Source organism: Pinus tabuliformis, chromosome 4_2, assembly GCF_031772625.1.
Source record: "Pinus tabuliformis cultivar Carrire ecotype Pingquan chromosome 4_2, CPIR1, whole genome shotgun sequence".
Lineage (NCBI taxonomy): Eukaryota > Viridiplantae > Streptophyta > Pinopsida > Pinales > Pinaceae > Pinus > Pinus tabuliformis.
In genome coordinates, this window is record NC_142304.1 from 1,068,962,242 (window position 1) to 1,068,983,572 (window position 21,331).

General features: G+C 35.6%; 1 pseudogene; it reads right to left on the reverse strand.

Annotated features, from left to right (window-relative positions):
* Positions 1-490: 490 nt before the first annotated feature.
* Positions 491-18,190, reverse strand: LOC149173327 (uncharacterized; annotated as a pseudogene).
* Between the last annotated feature and the right edge of the window lie 3,141 nt (positions 18,191-21,331).

Genomic DNA, 21,331 nt, shown 5'->3' on the forward strand with positions numbered 1-21,331 from the left:
GGGATTATGAATGGAAATGACACTTTGAATAAGAGAGGAAAGATAGATTACCAACACCATGTCATTTTTTTTTGCTGTAAAAGCCTTCATTAACTCATTAACATTAAATTTGGGCAATAGATTGAATACATACTGAAGATTGTATATGATTTCATGGTTAAGTGGAAGCCTTCCATCAACTACTAGATCCAGGTATCCCTGGAGACTGTATATAATTTCATGGTTAAGTGGAAGCCTTCCATCAGCTACTAGATCTAGGTATCCATGAATCTCCCTCAGCCAAGCTTTGAGACCCTTCAAAGATGTCAATTTCCCACTCACCTTTGTTGCAAGAGTACCGATAGTATATTTTTTTAGTATTATTTCCACTGGTAATCTGACCTATATCCTTTTCAAAATATTGTACATGATATATTTTTCTCAAGATGAAGGACTAAACAAAAATAACTTTGGGAATTTCATTAGTTGTAGAGGAATGCATGCCCCTATTCTACATTTTCTATTGCATATTTTTAATATAATAATCGAAATATTCATCCATAATAGATGGATCAACCATAAAATAAAAAAGGTCTCGTAAAACCATAACTTCTACTCCAATTTTCTCAAATAAATTAGAGACATGAAGGCAGTCACGCAAAAATTCTAATGCGCGTGGATGATCAAGGTCTACAGACTGAGAAACATCAATAATACAAATGACCATCATGATAAAGAATATTGTATTCACTTAAATATCCAGGCACAAGTTTTAATTTATAATATAAGATACACATCATGATAACAACCTCTAAACAACTTTCACGTAATTTATCCTCTAAAAAGGAAACATCTTTGAATTGAAGTGCAACCAAACCATTTGTTCCTATTAATTACATGACAAGAATATGAAGTCTTAGAAACATTGGTGTTGGACATTGAATGGTGGTTGCCTTCAGGTTCGAAAGATTACTCACTTATTTTTCTACCTAAGTCTTCACCATTTTTCTTTGATTGTGATTGCAATATAGATGCCTGAAACAACAGTATTCTTGGACATATATTTCCTTATCCTTGAATACAAGAATAGAAGTTTTATAGACTTTCATAGGCAGTTCACAAAAGAGTATATTTTCTATAGGTATGTAGGACAATCAACAAGCAAAGGAGCACCTTGTTGTATATTCTACACAACTAGTACAAAATAGGGGTAGTTTATAGCTTTTCCATCATCATGTTGTCCACAAATTCCATACATCGAGAAATATTATTTGGCATGTTAACATTGAGCAATATTCGCCCCACACATATTCTTTGGCATGTTAAAATCAAGCAATATTATTTGGCATGTTAACATAGAGCAATATTCCCCATACATCGAGCAATATTCGCTCAACAAATGCCATAAACCTCTGCCAATGTCTAAGACATTTGAGTAGCTGCACCAAAATGGTCTCTCTAGCAAAGCATTTTTTGTTCTAATGATTTCTTCGTATTCACTAACTATAATAACGCAGATTAACATAACTATTCTAGTATCTGCACTTTATTTGTATGTATCCTAACAAAAGCTCTGCAATCTCTCTATATATCCTGCTAACATTGCACACCAAATCGTGTAATGTTCCACAGGTCTACTAGAGGTAATGCTTTATATTTTTCATATTGCATTGTAGTGTATATCTTCCATGATCTCAATTCCACCAATCCAATTGAAACTGTATTACATCCATCGATTCCTATCTATGTTTGGATGAAACTAATCAACATTTCCACGGCCATAGGTGATGAAGAAGACTATGTAATCATCCACCTTTGAAACGTAGAAACCATCCTCCAGACTCTATAATGTAGACTTTGTAACATTTAGACTTGTAATCTCATATCTTCTGACTTATAACTTTCTATATGATAACTTTTCTAGCATTTGCAGAAGCCTCTATGTATATGTCAATATGACATTAACAAATAACATATTGCATATGTTTGAGATTCCTCCTTCTCTTATAACTGATACCATAGGCTCACATGCTAACTCCTTTGATTTGTAACCTCATATTCATTACAAGGCAGGTTATCATACCGTTGTACCACTATTATGCCAGACTGATTCCAAGAGCACATAATTTCTTCATAAAATTGAAACCATTTTGGCACACCAGTTTCATGAATTTGATCATCCTTTGTTGTCATGTATTCTTTTTCCAAAAGACTTGGCTCAAAATCATCCTCGAGCCTCTTGAAACCTTCATCATCTACTCCTACACCATCCATGCCTTTTCTTTCAATCCTTGCTTTCGATGAGATAAAAGTTCATCAACACCAACAAATGTATCTCAAGCTTCTTGTAAAGTTCTTCATTGATTGCTTGCTTGAGGGAACTTGCATTTTTGTTGCATATTCTGTTGATAAACCTCGATATAATTGTCCATTCAACTGCTATATGCACATGTTTATGGCAATTGAAGCACTTGACATCTTCCAATAGGAGAGCAAAGGAATTGTTATCCCTCCTTTGGAATCTTACAGGCTTCCTAAACTCATCTCTAGGCGCAAATTTCATTTTTCAAAATACACTTTCTTAGTCTCATTCCTCAGCTACTAGTTTTGATGCTTGTTCTTTTTTTCTTCTTTGCTAATCATGTTGATGGAATATTCTCCTACAAGCCTTTTCGGTGTTTCTTTATTATCTTTTGTGGCTACATTTGAGCTCTTACTATTTTCTGACTTATTTCTCATGAAGACAACCTCTGATTCTAATATTTCACATTGTTTATCTCTTTCCTTCAGTTGGTTGTTGATTACCTCTTCAACTCTTCTCACTTCTTCCAATTGTGTCCTCAAGCTAATGATTTCTTATTTGAAATCATGCTCTTTCTCATTACATATCTACAACAATTTCTTTTGATCTATGTTTTCACTTGTAAGTCTTTCTATTTCAAACAAGGCTAAGTCAAGCTTGGCTTGGTCTTTAACTAACTTATTGTTAAATCCTCGAAAATAGGGTCTACAATAAGGGGGATACCCACCCAGTCCGGACCTTGAAAGCAACTCCTTTTCTGTTTGGGATGGTGGGTCTGACTGGGGATAATGGGACTAGTTTCCCAATTTGTGTGTGTGATGATAAGAATTGATATTTCCTTTTTCTAAAGATTTCTAAGTAAAACTCTTTTAATCTAAGTCTAATTTAAAACATGCAATTGTATCCTAATGAACATAAATATCTAATTCTAAATCTAACCCAAGATTTAACTTTTTACTTATGCAAACTAAAATAGTTTCTAGCAGCAATTGGTAATAAAGATCATTCAATCGCTACGAGAAAAGAATTCGATAAAAATGAATTGTTTCGTATAAGAAATTAGCTGAAACAATTTTGAAAAGCATATCGCATAATAAGCCATTCATATATTGAGCATAAATAGAATAGTAATCACCGTACAAAAGTGCCAAATGATAACTCAAACATTCAAGCCTTGATATATAAATAACTGAACATAAAATATTACTTCGACACATAAGCAAAAATTATTAAGAGATAAAGGTACCATTGATAACAAGTTCTACTCATGAGTTTCAACAATATAGATTTATCTCTTCTTAATTCAATATCTACTAAGAGTACAGAAATGCATTTTAGTAGCAGACATTAAACACAGATATAAATAAATCTCGTTCCATTCATTCATCAAAACCTCCTCTGAAGGTGTAGAAGTGCATGTTCTGAGGAAACATTTTTGAAAAATTTCAGGACCCCTCTCTAAATGCATGAGAGGGGTTAAAATACTACTTCCTAAATGCTAAAAATAGTTTATTACAAAAAATATAGGAGGAGGTTTAAATGATCGTCCTCATCTAAGGAAAAAATAAATCAAAACTAAAACTAAAACTGAATCTAGAATTAACTATCTATGTATCTGTTCTCTAAGATCGCAAGCATTCAACATCGGCTTGAGGAGCGTCGGTTGGCCGACCTCCGATTTTAGTTGCCCTGCGAAAACAGAATCGTCAAGTGCTGGCGCTATCTTCTTGGCAGAGTTTGTAAGGCATTTGGGAGTCATGCATTGACTGTATGGTTTAACCAAGTATTGCCAGTAAGTGTCCCAATTCAACTTGGTTAACTTCCTGATGGACTCTGCTTTCTCCTCAGCTTTTTGTCTCCAGCTTGTCTGCAGTTGTTGTGCCTTTGGTAGAAATCCCATAGCGGTTTCTAATATGAGGTTTTCTCTGTGCAGGTTTTCATTGACACAGTCAATGACGTTGTTTGCCGCTGTAGCTGCTTCTTCCGCTACCTGTTACGCCTTTCTAATCTGTGCGTCCCACTTATGGAAAAGCATTTCTTTGTGGGCTTCATTGATTCTGAGCATGCCTGCTTTCTTTCCTTCCTCTGATTCCTGCCATTTCAAATAATCAAAAATTCTTTTATTAATTAAATCATAGTCAAGTTGCAAGTCCACGACTTGATTTGTAATTTTATCACTCATTTCGCAATGGGAACTCCATTGCGATATTCTTTAGCATAATGACTCTTGTTGTTGCAAGAGTTGGTCATTCGAGGCAAGGGCTTCTGAGACAAACTCTGTGAGCTTGGGATCATATTTATGAATTTCTAGCATAACCTGTAACTGATTTTCTTTTTCGGCCAAATTGTTCTGATATCCTAGCTGCATCTATTGAAAATCTTGTTGTAATTTTTCTAACTTCTCCTCTGCTTCGTGGTTGGCACTGGCCTGCTGTAGCTGTTGCTGTAAAACTTGGATTTGTTCATCTTTATCCTTAAGTAATTGTTGTACCTTGAACGCTTTATCAATGGTAGAAGAAGCATAGACTCTTGTGATCTAGGATAACTTAGTCAACTTTTCAATAGGGTTAGTGGTGGGGTCTCGCTATAGGACATCTAGCTGCTCTGCCTCAGGTGAGAGCATGCTGTCCAATTTCATTTTCTTTCTTTGCCTTCTTACCACTGCCTTATGCTGCGAACTATAAAATACATCTAGAGGAGGAATCTTCTCTATCTTGAGCATGATTTCAGATGATGGGTTAATGGGAATATGCTCCATTTCTGAAGCATTACTGATTGTTCCAATGACCATGTCTGTCATTGTCTGTACTGTACTCTCAGGTGTCTTTGTGTTTTGCTCCTCAATATTAATCAATTCATTGAATGTCTGCCACTCTTTATCCAGCTCAGTTCTCATTAGCTTTGGTGGCTGGATGAGGGGAGGGGGAACCTTTACCTGTGGTGTAGTCAAGACCTGTTGCTCCGGGCGCTCTTTTGACTGGGCAGTATCTCTAACTGACCCTTCACTTTTATTATGGTCACTCTCGAACCTTTTAGAGTGTTCTGGTGATTCTTTCCCAGACTTAGACCTGGACTTATCTATACCCGAACTTTCACTTAAACTGATACTGGGAGTTGGCTCCCTTATTGGTTCCAAGTGTAACTTATCCAAGGGGATGATTGCTAGTCTCCTTTCTCTGTACAGTTTGAATTCTTGGAATTATGTTGGGGGAAATTGAATTTGAGCCATATGCAAAACTTCGTTCGATGTGTTTTTCTGTTGGAAGATATCATCAAAAAGATCATCTTCTTTACAAAATACCTTTATCTTGAGAGCAGTAGTAAAATTCTTAATGACATCAAAAGGGTCAAATTGTCTTCCTGGAAACTTGAAAAGTCGTAAACACAACATATTGTCTACTTCTTTAAATGCATGACCTAAATCAAATAGTGAAAAGGCCCCACAGGCCACAGGAAATTGCGGCCAGATGGCTTTCTTCTTGTCTTTCAACTCTTTGTTCATTCCTCCTACCCCACAGGTCTGGTAGGCAATTTCTCGAGCCAATAACTTATTAGGAACATATAAGGGTAGGACATGAGGGGAAGCAATGCTTCCGAATACTCTGACATAGGTGAAAAATTCTTCCCCAAACCATCTTGCGACAAGGAGAATGTCAACTTCTGCTTCGAGGGAAAATCTTGGGGTGTCCCTATTATACAACATTCTATAAAGAGGTAACATAATCCCATGACAAATTTTGTAAAAATACGGGATAAACTTGGAATCCCATAATTCCTTATGATAAATGTGAATTGGCAAGGGGTTCTGTATTGTCCACTTCCAACCCATTAAAGGAAATCTGGAAACAAAATAGATTGCATCCATAACATAAGCAGCTAAAAAGAAAGGAGGATAAATCCTCTGAGAGGGAGTTCTTTTAGACCGGTAGTTCCAAATAGCCGAGGAAAAATTATCAGACAATATTGTTGGGCCGTTAATATGCCATTATTATTATCACTTTTGAACACTTATCCCACCCATTTCCACTATTCTTCATCATATCATTTGTTATAATTTATCATTTAAATCCATTTTATAAATGATTTATGCTCTTATCAATGAATATTATCTATTCTCCTTTATTTCTAATAAATTGATGATTATGCATTATTTTATCAATGATAGTTCTAATAAGTTGGTTATAACATTATTTACCATTTTTAGCCTCCAAGGTAACTTCCAGATTGAAGATTTGATTTTTAAATCTGCCAACTCAGAAATTCGCTGGTTTAAGGAGTGACAGTTTTACGGTTGAGATTCTGAGCAAATGAAGACGAATTTGAGAAATCCGGAACATGGGTTTTGTCCAGATCGGGCCCAATTAACTTTGACACAGAACGGTTTGCCCAAATTCGGCTTGTACAGAGAGAAACGTAGGGTTCTTTGAGCACGATTTTCTTAGATTTGCAGTTGCGGCCGTCCTCCAAACTTTAGCTGCAAACCCAAATTCGTCTTGCTTTTGTTGAGAGATGAAAGGAAATATATTTTCTTGTTGATCATCTGGTTAGAATCAACCCAAATTTGTAAAACAAATCATGTTGTAATTATCTATGCTCTCTGATCTTTCTCTATTTAAATGAAAACAAAGATCAGAGAGGGAGAGACTTGATGATGGATTTGGGGAATGAGAAATGATGGACAACGATGGTGGATTATTCATGATAGGATAGGGATTATTGCATGCTGTAATTCTCAAGCTTTTGCTGTTGTAATGATTCCACAATTGGTTGATTAATAAATGATTCGGGGTTGCTGTTCACTCTTTTCCTTCTAAAGTAACCCAGCAGCGTCCGCTGGCGGCTAAGGGCCCAGCCTCTGGTGGAGTACGCTGCTGCTGCTGTATATTATCTTTTTGGTTTATGCGTGGTTTGTATTATCAGCTTGAATTGGTAATCTGGTGTGTTTTATTATCTTATATTGCAGTTCTGTTATATTTCATATATCGTTCTCTGCAACAAGAAAGTCATAATGTGCATTCTGATCTTATAACGTATTGCTATCTCTTTAAAGTCGTTAATGTAACATTGATGTTCTCTACAGAATGCTATTGCTGTTTAATTGCGGAGTAATCAAGCTGTAACCTTCTTAAGCTGGTATTACTGTATTTGTCTATGGTTTATACTTCATACGATTGTTGTTCAATTGACATTGTGGTTCCATTATGAATTGTAATCGTTACCCTTTCTAACCAGGATTAATACTTGCATATCAGACTCAGATTACCATTTCTTAATATCCCTGTATGCTGTGTGTATTATTTATTTTAGCACCGTAGGCTGTTCCATATTTCATTTCTAATTAGTTTCCATTCTATTTCCGTTTGTTGTCTGATTTATTTGATTTGGCTTTGTTGTTGTTTGTTTCCATTAAATTAGAGTTTGTTGTTCAGTTCCTTTAATTCCAGTTTGCTATTCCATTTACAGCCGTTCCATTTTAGACTTGCTATTCCATTTCCTGTTTGCTGTTCTATTTTACTTTCTGCTGTCCACTTACTTGCATTTATTGCTTTGGTGTGAGAGAAGGTCCAAGGCTGTCGTGAGCTTCAGCAGACGCTACCACGCTCCCAGATCCATGGTCCATACTCTATTCCATCAATTTCTAGAGGAATGAGTTATTGCTACTATACCCTCGATTGATGGTTGTTTGAATGAATGATTTAGTTTAGAACATTTTAGTTTCTTGTTGTTCCAATTAGATTTCTTTTTCAACCATTCATTTACTTTTGGGTTTTAAGCACTATACTGCAAAACATTACTCTTGAGTAAATAGCCGCCTCAGACTGAGTACACTCTTGAAATACAAAGTCGTCCCTGGGTTGATAATTAATGTGAAGGTAATTAGAGGTGAAAAAGACCCTTTTTATCGCTCCACATTTTGGCGCCGTTGCCGGGGAGAGTGTAGCCATTTCTAAAGAGTAGTGTGAATCTGATGAGTGCCTGCTAGGGAAGAGTTGGATCTTAAAAACGGAAGGTAAGAACCTGCGTACGGAGCATGTAAAAGCCCTGCTCCCCCGTCCGCTTTCCAGCAGGACTGTTAAAGAACCTAGGGTAGAAATAGATGTTTGAATTTTTGTGTGAATGATTAGGAAAAAGATAGAAATTTTTAAAAAATGAATCACATGATCTCACGCAAGTGGTGATGTAAGCACCACCCATTTCACTAACCGATTGACAGGAACATTTGAAGAAGGAGCCTCGAAGAAACATATGAAGAACATCTTAAGCTATGGTAAGAAATGGCTCACGTTTCTACTTTTGAATTTCCTATCAAAGATCTAGGAGGAGTGACACAAATGCACATAATTCCCCCATCTTTACCAAATTTTCATGGTTTAGCAAATGAAGATCCAGATACATTTTTATTTGAGTTCGAAATACTTTGTAGAGGATATGATTATTGTACTAATGATCAAAGATTGAAAGTGTTTCCTCTTACTCTAAAAGGAGCAGCTCTCCGATGGTTCATGAGCCTAGGTGGGAATTGCATCCAATCATGGGAGGACATGAAGAACATATTCTTGAAGAAGTACCAAGACTATTGCAAATCCAATGAAGATATTTTCAGTATGATACAAGGGGAAGATGAAAGTTTGGAGGACTATGTAGATCGATTTCAATACAACCTTCAAAAATCAAAATATAAGCATTTGGAGAAAGAGATCTTAAAAACACTCCTTCTTAAAGGAATCAAAGATGAATGTTTAGAAATCTTAAATCTGATAGGAAAAGGTGATGTTTTTCAGTTATCATATGATGATGTTTGTGAGTTGTGCATAAGGTATTCAAGAGGAATCTCCAAGGCTGGTAAGAATTCTAGAGATGTTTGTTCTTTCTTTTCCAAATCTGCTACAAGAATAGGAGACATAAGAGCTGAAATCAATGTTTTATTTGAAAATTTTAAAGTTGATTTTATTAGCTCTCTAAATGAAAAATTGGATGTTTTGCAGGTTCATAAAAATGAAGAATTTGATGAAGTGTTTTGTTCTCATGACCGAAAGGAGCATCTCATAGATACTCACTCTTCCTTATCTACGATGGAAGTAGCATATCAAAGAGGTGAGGAAGTTGCAACAAAGTCAAAACCATGGAAATCATGGCCTACAGGTATGGTTCAAAACACTCCCTCTCCACTTTCTTACTTGCATAATCCATTATGGAATACTAATGTGTTAGGGCAGCCATGTCAATCTCAATATAACCACCAGCAATTTTCTCTACAAGCTTGGCATGGTTCACCTTATGATTGCATGACTACTCTCCCCCATCTTGTAGCACAAGCACATTCTCCATATTCTCCACCAGCTCTTCCACAATATCTTGCTTGCCCATCAAAACCATTCACACAACCCAATCAACCATATCATCAAAATGCTCCATTCCTTACACATTTTCCTGCTCAACTAAATCCACACCCTCACCACAATAAACCAGTACAACATGCTTACAATGTTGAACTGCCAAATTTACCCACCCTTCCCACCCATTCTATCTCACATGTGTTATTAGAGAAAACCTACAATGAGATTCAAAATGTTTCAAATGCAAAAATTGTAGAAGCTATGGAAGAAAATGAGGTTTCTTTTACTATGCATCAGCAAGCTATTTTAAAAGCTCAAGAACTTCATGATATGATGGCTATGCGAAACCAAGAAAATAAAGGATATATTGAAGATTGGTTTCACTCCATCATTTGTTTGCAACATCACTCTATGCTTCAACAATTTTTGATATCATTTTTTGAAGGGAAGTTGGCTTCTCATACCCTAATATCCATTAACATGCATTTTTCAAATTTGGGTATGTGCATACGTGAAGCCTTACTTCGAAAATGGCTTCACTGGAAGTACTCATATACGTAGTAATATTCATTTTTCAAATCAAAATAGGTTAGTGTAGAAAATAAAATAAATAAAGAAATAAAACAAACACATTTTTTTTATTTATTTTTGTAAAACTAGTTGTTTTTTTGTTGCAACATGCTATCGAAATCAATATCAATGATAAATGTTCCAATTCATTTGTGTATGTAGATGGATCATAATGGAAATAATAAGTTCTACAAACACTCATTTTCATTTTTATCACCAATTTGAAAAAATGCTTGAATTTCATTTTTTTGGCTTACGGGCTTGATGAACTTTCTGGAAAAACAGTCGGGACAGTCACGTTTTGAGGGACCAAAAGTGAATATTTTTAAAACCTGTTTCTACCCTAAGTAGCCCTTGATGTCTACTTTCTAACTCAATTTGAATCACTCAATTTGGATTTGAAACGAAAAAGTTAGAGCCAAAACATTGACCGGATGTCTAGCGGGCAGCTCAGGAACAGAGTTGGGACAGTCAGTTTTTGGAGCCCTAAATGAATGAATTTTTAAAACCTGTTTCTATGGTAGATTCCCCTATGAATCTAGTTTATAATGCAATTGGAATCACTCGTTTTCGATATCGTATGGGGAAGTTATGATCAAAATACTGACTGTCTATCGCAAATCAACACCCTTAAAACTATGTTTTTCCGGCTGTTCCTTACAATATTTGACCTATCAATTCTTCTTCTCTTCAAAACCTGTTTCTATTGGAGATAAATAAATGAATCTACTTTCATTTCTAATTTGAATCATTCGAATCCGACATCAAACGAAAAAGTTATGCTTGAAATATCAACTGTTGGTCTAAGCCGGGTAATCGACAATGAATCTATTATGCAGGTTGTTCTAACTAAAATTGACATATCATATCATTGAATTTCTAAAACCTGTTTCTACTGGAGATAAAACTTTGATTTAGCTCTCATTTGGCTTTGGAATCACTCAATTTGGACGAAAAACAAAGAAGTTGTGATTAAAAGACTGCTGGTTAGTATGGTCGACCACTGCTCTCCCGCAGGTAACAAATAAATTTTACTTTGTTATTTTCTCTATGGATTTGTTATACAGAGTAACTACTTGTTGTTTTTTGCATAATTCTTGGATTAGGGGAGCCCGATCACCTCTCTTTATCCATGATTTAATGTTTTATTGCAGGTAGATACTCGTTTTTTTGCAGGTCCTGGGAAAATAAAGAAGGTCAATTTATGGACGAGTGATTTTTCAAAGAAATTTTTATAAAACAAAATAATTTTATCCAAATCATTACCCAACGGATTCATAATAGAACAAATGAAGAATTGATTTCAATTTCAAGATTCATGTCTTGTCACTGCTGCCAAAACATTTTTCAAAAAGATCATTTTTTTACATAATATCATAGCTGTTGTAACTTAATTTACATATTGTTTTTTAAATAAAATGTTGTTTCTTTTCTAATTTCTTTTATATTTTGTGTTTCAGGTGTTGCTTCATTCAAAAGCATCAATGCAGTGAACAGCTAATTCATTCTTTGCGTGTTTGCATTTTATGGTTGTGTATTTTGTTGTTCCTTTTCTGAAGGGACAGCATTTGTGTGCATTTTTTTCGTTCCTGCTGTTCCTTTTTCAAAGGGACATCATTTTCGTTTTGCTATTTATTTTCTAAAGGAATAGCACTTTTTGGTTCAGCCATTCATTTTGCTGTTCCTTTTTCACAGTTCATTTTGCTGTTCCTTTTCGAAATGGAACAGCTGTTGTTCCTTTTCGAAATGGAACAACACTTTTACACTTTCACGATTTGCTGTTCCTTTTCGAAATGGAACAGTTGTTGTTCCTTTTCGAAATGGAACAGTTGCTGTTCCTTTTCGAAATGGAACAACACTTTTGTACTTTCACATTTTGTTGTTCCTTTTCGAAATGGAACAGCACTTTTGCACTTTCACATTTTGTTGTTCCTTTTCGAAATGGAACAGCGCTTTTGCACTTTCACATTTTGCTGTTCCTTTTCGAAATGGAACAACACTTTTGCACTTTCACATTTTGTTGTTCCTTTTCGAAATGGAACAGCACTTTTGCACTTTCACGATTTGCTGTTCCTTTTCGAAATGGAACAGCACTTTTGCACTTTCACATTTTGCTGTTCCTTTTCGAAATGGAACAACTGTTGTTCCTTTTCGAAATGGAACAGTTGTTGTTTCTTTTCGAAATGGAACAGCTGTTGTTCCTTTTCGAAATGGAACACTTTTGCACTTTCACATTTTGTTGTTCCTTTTCGAAATGGAACAGCACTTTTGCACTTTCACGTTTTGCTGTTCCTTTTCGAAATGGAACAGCACTTATGCATTTTCATGTTTTGCTGTTCCTTTTTGAAATGGAACAACACTTTTTGCACTTTCACATTTTGCTGTTCCTTTTCGAAATGGAACAGCTGCTGTTCCTTTTTGAAATGAAACAACACTTTTACACTTACATGTTTTGCTGTTCCTTTTCGAAATGGAACAGCACTTATGCATTTTTTTGTTGTTCCTTTTCGAAATGGAACAACACTTTTGCACATTCACATTTTTTTGTTCCTTTTCGAAATGGAACAGCTGTTGTTCCTTTTCGAAATGGAACAGCACTTTTGCACTTTCATGTTTCGCTGTTCCTTTTCGAAATGGAACAACACTTCTGCACTTTCATGTTTTTGCTGTTCCTTTTCGAAATGGAACGACATTTGCATTTTTTTGTTCTCTTTTCCAAAGGAACGACATTTGCATTTTCACGCTTTTTTGTGTGTATTTTTGTTTTTTTTGTGTGCATTTCCTTTGTTGTTCCCTACAAGGAACACCACTTTTTGACTGTTTTTGCTGTTCATTCAAAAAAGCAACACTTTGGGAGTATTTTCGAGAGCAACCCTTTCTTCCTTTGTGGGATTATTCCTAGTTCATCTCAACCACATTTTACTGATTTCATTTTATGGCATGAAGTACACTACTTTTATGAGGACAAGAATTATGGATTCTTTTGAAGCAAAGCTAATATCATTTACGTTATGATCTTTAACATGACAGCTCCTTGATGATAGATTCTTTTCAAAAGGGACACAATTATTTATATACTACTTTACTGCATTGTTTTCTGTTGTACATGATACTGATTGATCATCTTAATACCATGCTAGTTCCACCCTTCCTGGTTATAATCTTCTCTGTCTGTAATAAATGAGATTATGGGTATATTTTTTTCTATTGACATGTTCAACTTCTTCCACCATCCCTGCTCTTAAGGAGTACTGAGCCTCCCTCTTTTTATCATAAAAATGTGTAATAACAACAAAATTTTGTTCGCAGATGGAGGATAGGGGGTCTCATTACGAGCCAGCCTACCATGTTCATAAGGCTGTAACAAAGTGACATTCCCATTATGGCCACCACACCAGGGTTATGATCCATTGGATAGCCAAATTATCCTTGGAACAGGAGGTCTCATCACGATCCGGCCTGATCACTTTTGCTACCTCCTAGTGAATGGCAGTGTGGTTATCTGGTTACCACGCTAGCACACTGATCTCTTCTGTAGAACAACACTAAAACTCTCCATTTATAAATTGAGGATCCTGGCTCATATGGGTTAAAAAGCAACCCTGCCGAGGCTATGGACGCCTGCTGGCAGCAGAGGCTCTGCTTATGGTATTGAAGTTATATCTTATCGTCAATTATTATTATAATACCCTTTTCTTATTTTTCTTTTTATCAGAGAAGTTATTTCCTTAATCTTTTCCCTGTTTTGAACCTTTATGCATGAGAAATTGTTTTATGATCAATCACATCATTTTCAGCTAGAATACCATCAGCAAAGCATCTTTTTAGCATATTGTTGTCCTTTTTCATTTTGTATAAACTATCATCAATCCAAAGCGTCCTATCTCTTATTCATAACTATCTTTACACACTTTGCTCTCAATATAACCATACTTTTCACCGTCCTATCATTGATAAGTGTACTCTGCTTCACTGATATATTGTTCATTCCATTGCCTTGCCGTCCGCACCACCCCTCTCATATGCTTTATGGTTATGGAACCCATTTTCCAATTGGAGGGGGGGAATGTATGCCTTATGGGATTGCATGTGATATGATTACTACACTCTGCCATAACTTGTTGATTTGATAAGTTTTTCTAATTGAAATTTTTGCATGCATTTTATCTGTTGCTATTCAAAACCAACACTATGGATTCAAGAACATTGTATGCACAAGTATGATTTGTTTACAGGAGAACAACAAGTATGCAGGGGAAATTCTATTCACAGCATGACCACACTATTGCAACTAACAGAAGCGGCTCGAGCAACTTGCGAACGTGAACAATTCTTCAGACATTATGTGCTTACCTAGATTCCACCTTTTGCATCACCTTCAGCACCAACTTTGCCTACATCAGCTTCAACAACTGTCAATACATATATGTCATTCCACATCTTTCTTTTGGAGGTAAAACTTGAGGTAAAATAGCATAATTTTCTGATTTATTACGAATTTAGGAGAATTTACTGAACATCCATTTTGAGCATTATTTATCATCCTTCATTTCATAGTTTTTATCACTTCCCTTTTTTCAGCAGCATCTCATTTCCGAGTGTGGGGGAGTGTTCCTTCATTTCTTTCTTATAACCACGTCATTCATATTCTTTATCATCCATTTATATTCTTATTCATTCTCAACACCTCCCTTATTCCATGTTGTTTTACACAAAGCATAGCATTCAACCGCTAGTCGCAACCACCTCTATTTGTTTTCTAGCATCGCATGAGGGCATGCTAATTTTTCAGAGAGGGGGAGGAATTGCTACGCATGATGGATGTTTTCTATTTTCTTTCTCCTTTAAGGCATACAATTTCAGTGTAGAAATTGATTTCCCTAATATTTTTAAAACTATGAACTCCATTCTTGTGATCTCTAGGAAACACAGACATACTATTAAAATACACATACCTGGATAATTTCAAGATAAATTGGTTCATAAAATTTTGGAAATCATGCACTCTCACCTACAGCTATTTTGTTTATATCTCATGATCCGTGCATCAAAACAATCCGATTTTTGGATCATAAAGGCATTCATATATTATAAATTTACTTGCCAAATTTCAACTAAAGCTGGGTTATAGTTTTTGGGAAAATGGTTAATAAAGGTTGTTGTTATTTATATTATATTTTGCTGCAACTTAATTGTTATGCCTTCATCAAGATTCCTAAAATTGAATATTCATTAAGTAAGGAAGAATTCATTTGTTCTATCCATTTCATGAGCTGAGATGAACATATTTTTTATCGCTTGGTTAACACATGGGTTTTTGTCTTTGGGTTGCATGAAGACATGCAATATATTCAGTTTTCGTTGCATGAGGACATGCAACATATTGAGTGTGGGGGTATGTTGGACCGTTAATATGCCATTATTATTATCACTTTTGAACACTTATCCCACCCATTTCCACTATTCTTCATCATATCATTTGTTATAATTTATCATTTAAATCCATTTTATAAATGATTTATGCTCTTATGAATGAATATTATCTATTCTCCTTTATTTCTAATAAATTGATGATTATGCATTATTTTATCAATGATAGTTCTAATAAGTTGGTTATAACATTATTTACCATTTTTAGCCTCCAAGGTAACTTTCAAATTGAAGATTTGATTTTTAAATCTGCCAACTCAGAAATTCGTTGGTTTAAGGAGTGACAGTTTTGCGGTTGAGATTCTGAGCAAATGAAGACGAATTTGAGAAATCCGGAACATGGGTTTTGTCCAGAACGGGCCCAATTAACTTTAACAAAGAACGGTTTGCCCAAATTCGGCTTGTACAGAGAGAAACGTAGGGTTCTTTGAGCACGATTTTCTCAGATTTGCAGTTGCGGCCGTCCTCCAAACTTTAGCTGCAAACCCAAATTCGTCTTGCTTTTGTTGAGAGATGAAAGGAAATATATTTTCTTGTTGATCATCTGGTTAGAATCAACCCAAATTTGTAAAACAAATCATGTTGTAATTATCTATGCTCTCTGATCTTTCTCTATTTAAATGAAAACAAAGATCAGAGAGGGAGAGACTTGATGATGGATTTGGGGAATGAGAAATGATGGACAACGATGGTGGATTATTCATGATAGGATAGGGATTATTGCATGCTGTAATTCTCAAGCTTTTGCTGTTATAATGATTCCACAATTGGCTGATTAATAAATGATTCGGGGTTGCTGTTCACTCTTTTCCTTCTAAAGTAACCCAGCAGCGTCCGCTGGCGGCTAAGGGCCCAGCCTCTGGTGGAGTACGCTGCTGCTGCTGTATATTATCTTTTTGGTTTATGCGTGGTTTGTATTATCAGCTTGAATTGGTAATCTGGTGTGTTTTATTATCTTATATTGCAGTTCTGTTATATTTCATATATCGTTCTCTGCAACAAGAAAGTCGTAATGTGCATTCTGATCTTATAACGTATTGCTATCTCTTTAAAGTCGTTAATGTAACATTGATGTTCTCTACAGAATGCTATTGCTGTTTAATTGCGGAGTAATCAAGCTGTAACCTTCTTAAGCTGGTATTACTGTATTTGTCTATGGTTTATACTTCATACGATTGTTGTTCAATTGACATTGTGGTTCCATTATGAATTGTAATCGTTACCCTTTCTAACCAGGATTAATACTTGCGTATCAGACTCAGATTACCATTTCTTAATATCCCTGTATGCTGTGTGTATTATTTATTTTAGCACCGTAGGCTGTTCCATATTTCATTTCTAATTAGTTGCCATTCTATTTCCGTTTGTTGTCTGATTTATTTGATTTGGCTTTGTTGTTGTTTGTTTCCATTAAATTAGAGTTTGTTGTTCAGTTCCTTTAATTCCAGTTTGCTATTCCATTTACGGCCGTTCCATTTTAGACTTGCTATTCCATTTCCTGTTTGCTGTTCTATTTTACTTTCTGCTGTCCATTTACTTGCATTTATTGCTTTGGTGTGAGAGAAGGTCCAAGGCTGTCGTGAGCCTCAGCAGACGCTACCACGCTCCCAGATCCATGGTCCATACTCTATTCCATCAATTTCTAGAGGAATGAGTTATTGCTACTATATCCTCGATTGATGGTTGTTTGAATGAATGATTTAGTTTAGAACATTTCAGTTTCTTGTTGTTCCAATTAGATTTCTTTTTCAACCATTCATTTACTTTTGGGTTTTAAGCACTATACTGCAAAACATTACTCTTGAGTAAATAGCTGCCTCAGACTGAGTACACTCTTGAAATACAAAGTCGTCCCTGGGTTGATAATTAATGTGAAGGTAATTAGAGGTGAAAAAGACCCTTTTTATCACTCCACAAATATCTGAGCCCAATCCATAATAGTGGCATTAGTGGCTGCATCTAATAGGGGCAGCCACTCAGATGAAAACTTGTTGACGTCGGGCCTTCTAAATAGTCTACATAGCATAATAGCAGCAAAGCAATATGGGGAGAAGAGGGAACCAATATTGTACATACCATGTTTGTCCTTTTTCAATGGTTCTTCCCTCGCTGAGCAGTTTTTGGTGCACTCCGCCAAATATTCATTTTCTTTGGCGAACTTATCCATGAACTGCTTGTTGTAGCTTGCCTGCAGCTCTGGTAGATGATACATAAGCCTTAAATCTTGTGGAGTGAACGACCCGATGATGTCTTGGCCTCGAGACTTGAATTGTCTATCTGTTATATCAGCACTGTCCAGTACCCACTTGACCATGTCTATGTATGGAAGTATCTTAGGTCTTGTCGCTATTCGGTCCAAGAATGAACCTGCAAGTTCAATGATTGATGCTTTAGACAACCTGCGTGAGTCTGCTGTTACTTTAACTTCCATAACTCTAGGATTTTCTTCTTCGCGCAGACTGTACATGCCTTCCCAAGTGGTTATGCCGACATCCCTGGTACAGGTGGTGTCTGTGAATAAGGGCATCATCTCTTTGTCCTTAGCAACCGAAGCTTTTCCCTTCTTTCCCATTACGCTCTGAATACTGTTGCATATATTATTCTGCTTGCCGCTCCTGCAAGTTTATAATTAAGGAAAGAATAATGGTAAGAGCTAAGGTGATGGGAAAGCTCTTTAATTCTAAAATAATATCAAATATATCACCCTACGTGAAACAACCTTTCGATCAAATCTAAATCTTATCTCATAAATGATCATACTAACCACTAAATTGACATTAATGCCCATAACTTGGTATCGGATTATGAGAAATAATTTATTGAACAATGAGCCCTACAGATCTGCGATAAAGCGATTTTGCGATTTGCTTCGCAAAATCGCAGATCGCAATATCTCTAGCCCTTTTTTTTATCCATCATTTATCACCTTATGCGTCTGCGAAATGCGATTTGCGTGATGCCTTATCACATATATCCGGATCGGGATATTTCATCTTAAGTGATACATGTGTCATATGAAATCCGCGATGTGCAATGAGTCTTTAAGGCGCACGATCTCTCATTGCGTTTTCGCAATTTCGAAAGCTTGTTTATATGATGTCCTCCATTACCCTTTGTGATGCGATGTTTTATTGTTAAGAGAACGATTTTATTCAGAACTTATAATAAAACTTAAGTTTCTTGGGTTTTGCGGGTTTTTTCCTAAGTTTATGATATTGTGTTTTATTCGAAGGGAAGTATAAGTGCTAGTTTTTATTTTTTAGAAGGGTCCCCATTTATTTAGTTTTATTACTAATACTAAATAAAATGGGGGTTATTGCTGGCCACAACAATTGGTGATTCACTAGGAAGAACCAGTTATCTATGCTTATCTTTTGAATTTTCTAAACTTCCAAAAAATACAAGTTTTCTGGAAAATCAAACTTTACTATAGAAATATAAAGTGCATCATGCTTTTAGCCATTAATGGTAGTTTGTTTCTTCCATGCTAACTCTGATTATTTACTTCCCAAAGCTAGTCATTATATTTACATCAGCCAGTACTTGGTTTATAAAGATAAAAACAAAGACTTCTCTGTAGATCAGTTTTAAGTATGCTCATTTGTCATAGGTAGAGCCTCTGTTGCCAACAGGTGTTCATAGCCTCGTTGGGTTACCTATTACCCAGCAATGATCTCGTATCCTACTTGGAGAAATGTACAATTTTCAAAGATAAATCCAGATCCACACTTTTTTCTTTTTGTTTTCTTTTAATTCTTAAAGAACAATGTCTTGGTTTGATAGCCAAATTATGACAGTACCATTCACTTGATTTATAACTTTGTTGAACAAGCTGGCTCGTGATGAGACCCCTTGTCTTTTGATTGCAACAATCTTGAGTCATTGCCCTGTTTTGGTATGCAATTTTGGCAATGTCAGCAAGTTATAATATCTATGATCATGATAAGTCGGCTCGTGATGAGACCTCTTATTCTTTAAGTTTATAGTGTATCATTGGATTACTCCTTGAAACTCATAATTCCCTAGGTGGGGAGGAAGTCATTGGTTCCTTAAGAATAGCTCTAGACAACAATAGAAGAGTTTTTTTGGAAATAGCTTTTCTACAGAGAACCTTTGTTTTGTTATTGATGCTTTTCATTGACTGATATAAAACAAATTCTCACTAAAGGTTGCTTTTCATCAAAATTCGTAAGGCTGAAACTAGTAACGTTTTCAGGCTTGTAGCGCTTGACTGTATCTTTCAATAATAATGATCGATTTTCCAAATCACTTCTATTTATACAAGCGAAAAACAAAATCTAAAAGAAACACTAATCTTTTTCGTGAATTCCCAAAGATAACCATTTACAACCTTTTTATTATCAAAATAAAGCTAGAAACAATAATTTACAAAAATAGAAGAGGTCATCTTCTATGGAAAGTATTTTTTAAGGATCTGCCCATTAACAGGTAAAGATTCTCTTTTCCCTGCTAAATCTTGCAACATGAAAGTGGATGGACCTATAATTTCAACAATTTGGAATGGGCCAAGCCACATTCGTTGGAATTTAGAATGTTTTCCTTTTTCTTCGTGAGCCTTATCCCATTTCAAAACTAAATCTCCAATTTGAAAATCTTTCTTAGATACCATGCTTGAATCAAAGGAAGCCTTTACTAATGCTTGATGATGAGCGTGTGTTATTTTAGCCTATTCTCATTGCTCTTCTAGCTTAAGGATCTGCAGTTGTCTTAGTTGTAAAGATGAAGTTGGTGTTTCATCAATAAATTGAACTAAGGCCAAAGAAGGAATTGCTAGATGAGTTGGGAGAACTACTTCTTTCCCATAAACTAAATTAAAGGGAGAAGTGCCAATGGAAGCCTTTTGGGTTATTCGGTCTGCCCACAGAGCATACATCAAAGATTTGTGCCAATTTTTATGATTCTGATCAATGGTTCGCTTAATGATTCTGATTAAGTTTTTATTCGTTGATTCAGCCAACCCGTTCCCTTGTGGGTAATAATTGGCAGAATATTTAAGCTTAAAACCTCTTTTAAGTGCAAATTCAGTCATAGCATTGCCAGAAAAATATGATGCATTATCAAACATTAAAGCAGAGGGTAGACCAAACCTGGTAATTATGAACTGATCTATGAAATCAATGATGTGTTCAGCATTAGCTATCTTGAGAGGAACTGCTTCTACCCATTTAGTAAAATAATATATAGTTGTAAGGATATACCTATGCTGTTTAGAAGAGTGAGGAACGATCTCACCTATTATATCCAATCCCCATTGATCAAAGGGTTGATCGATATTGACTGGTTGCAAAGGCAATGATGGTTTCTTTTGTCTTCCGACAGCAATTTGACAAACTTGACATTTCCTTACATAGCTATGCGCATCTTTGAATAGTGTAGGCCAATAGTAACCTGCAGGCAAAATTTTATGTGTTGTAGCATCTCCCGCATAATGTCCACTTGATGGTCCATCATGGAGTTCCTGCAACACCTTTTCAGCTTTAGAATTCTCAAGACATTGAAGGAGAAAAGAATCATAATTCATCCTAAAAAGTACATCGCTTACGAGTTGATATTGCTTAGCCTTCAATCTTAGGGCTCTTTTCTTTGTATAATTCAGCTTTGAAGGAGCATATCCATTCTTTAGATAAAATATGATATCAGCATATCTCGATTCAATATCGTTTAGCCTTACCTTATACATTTGTACCTCTTG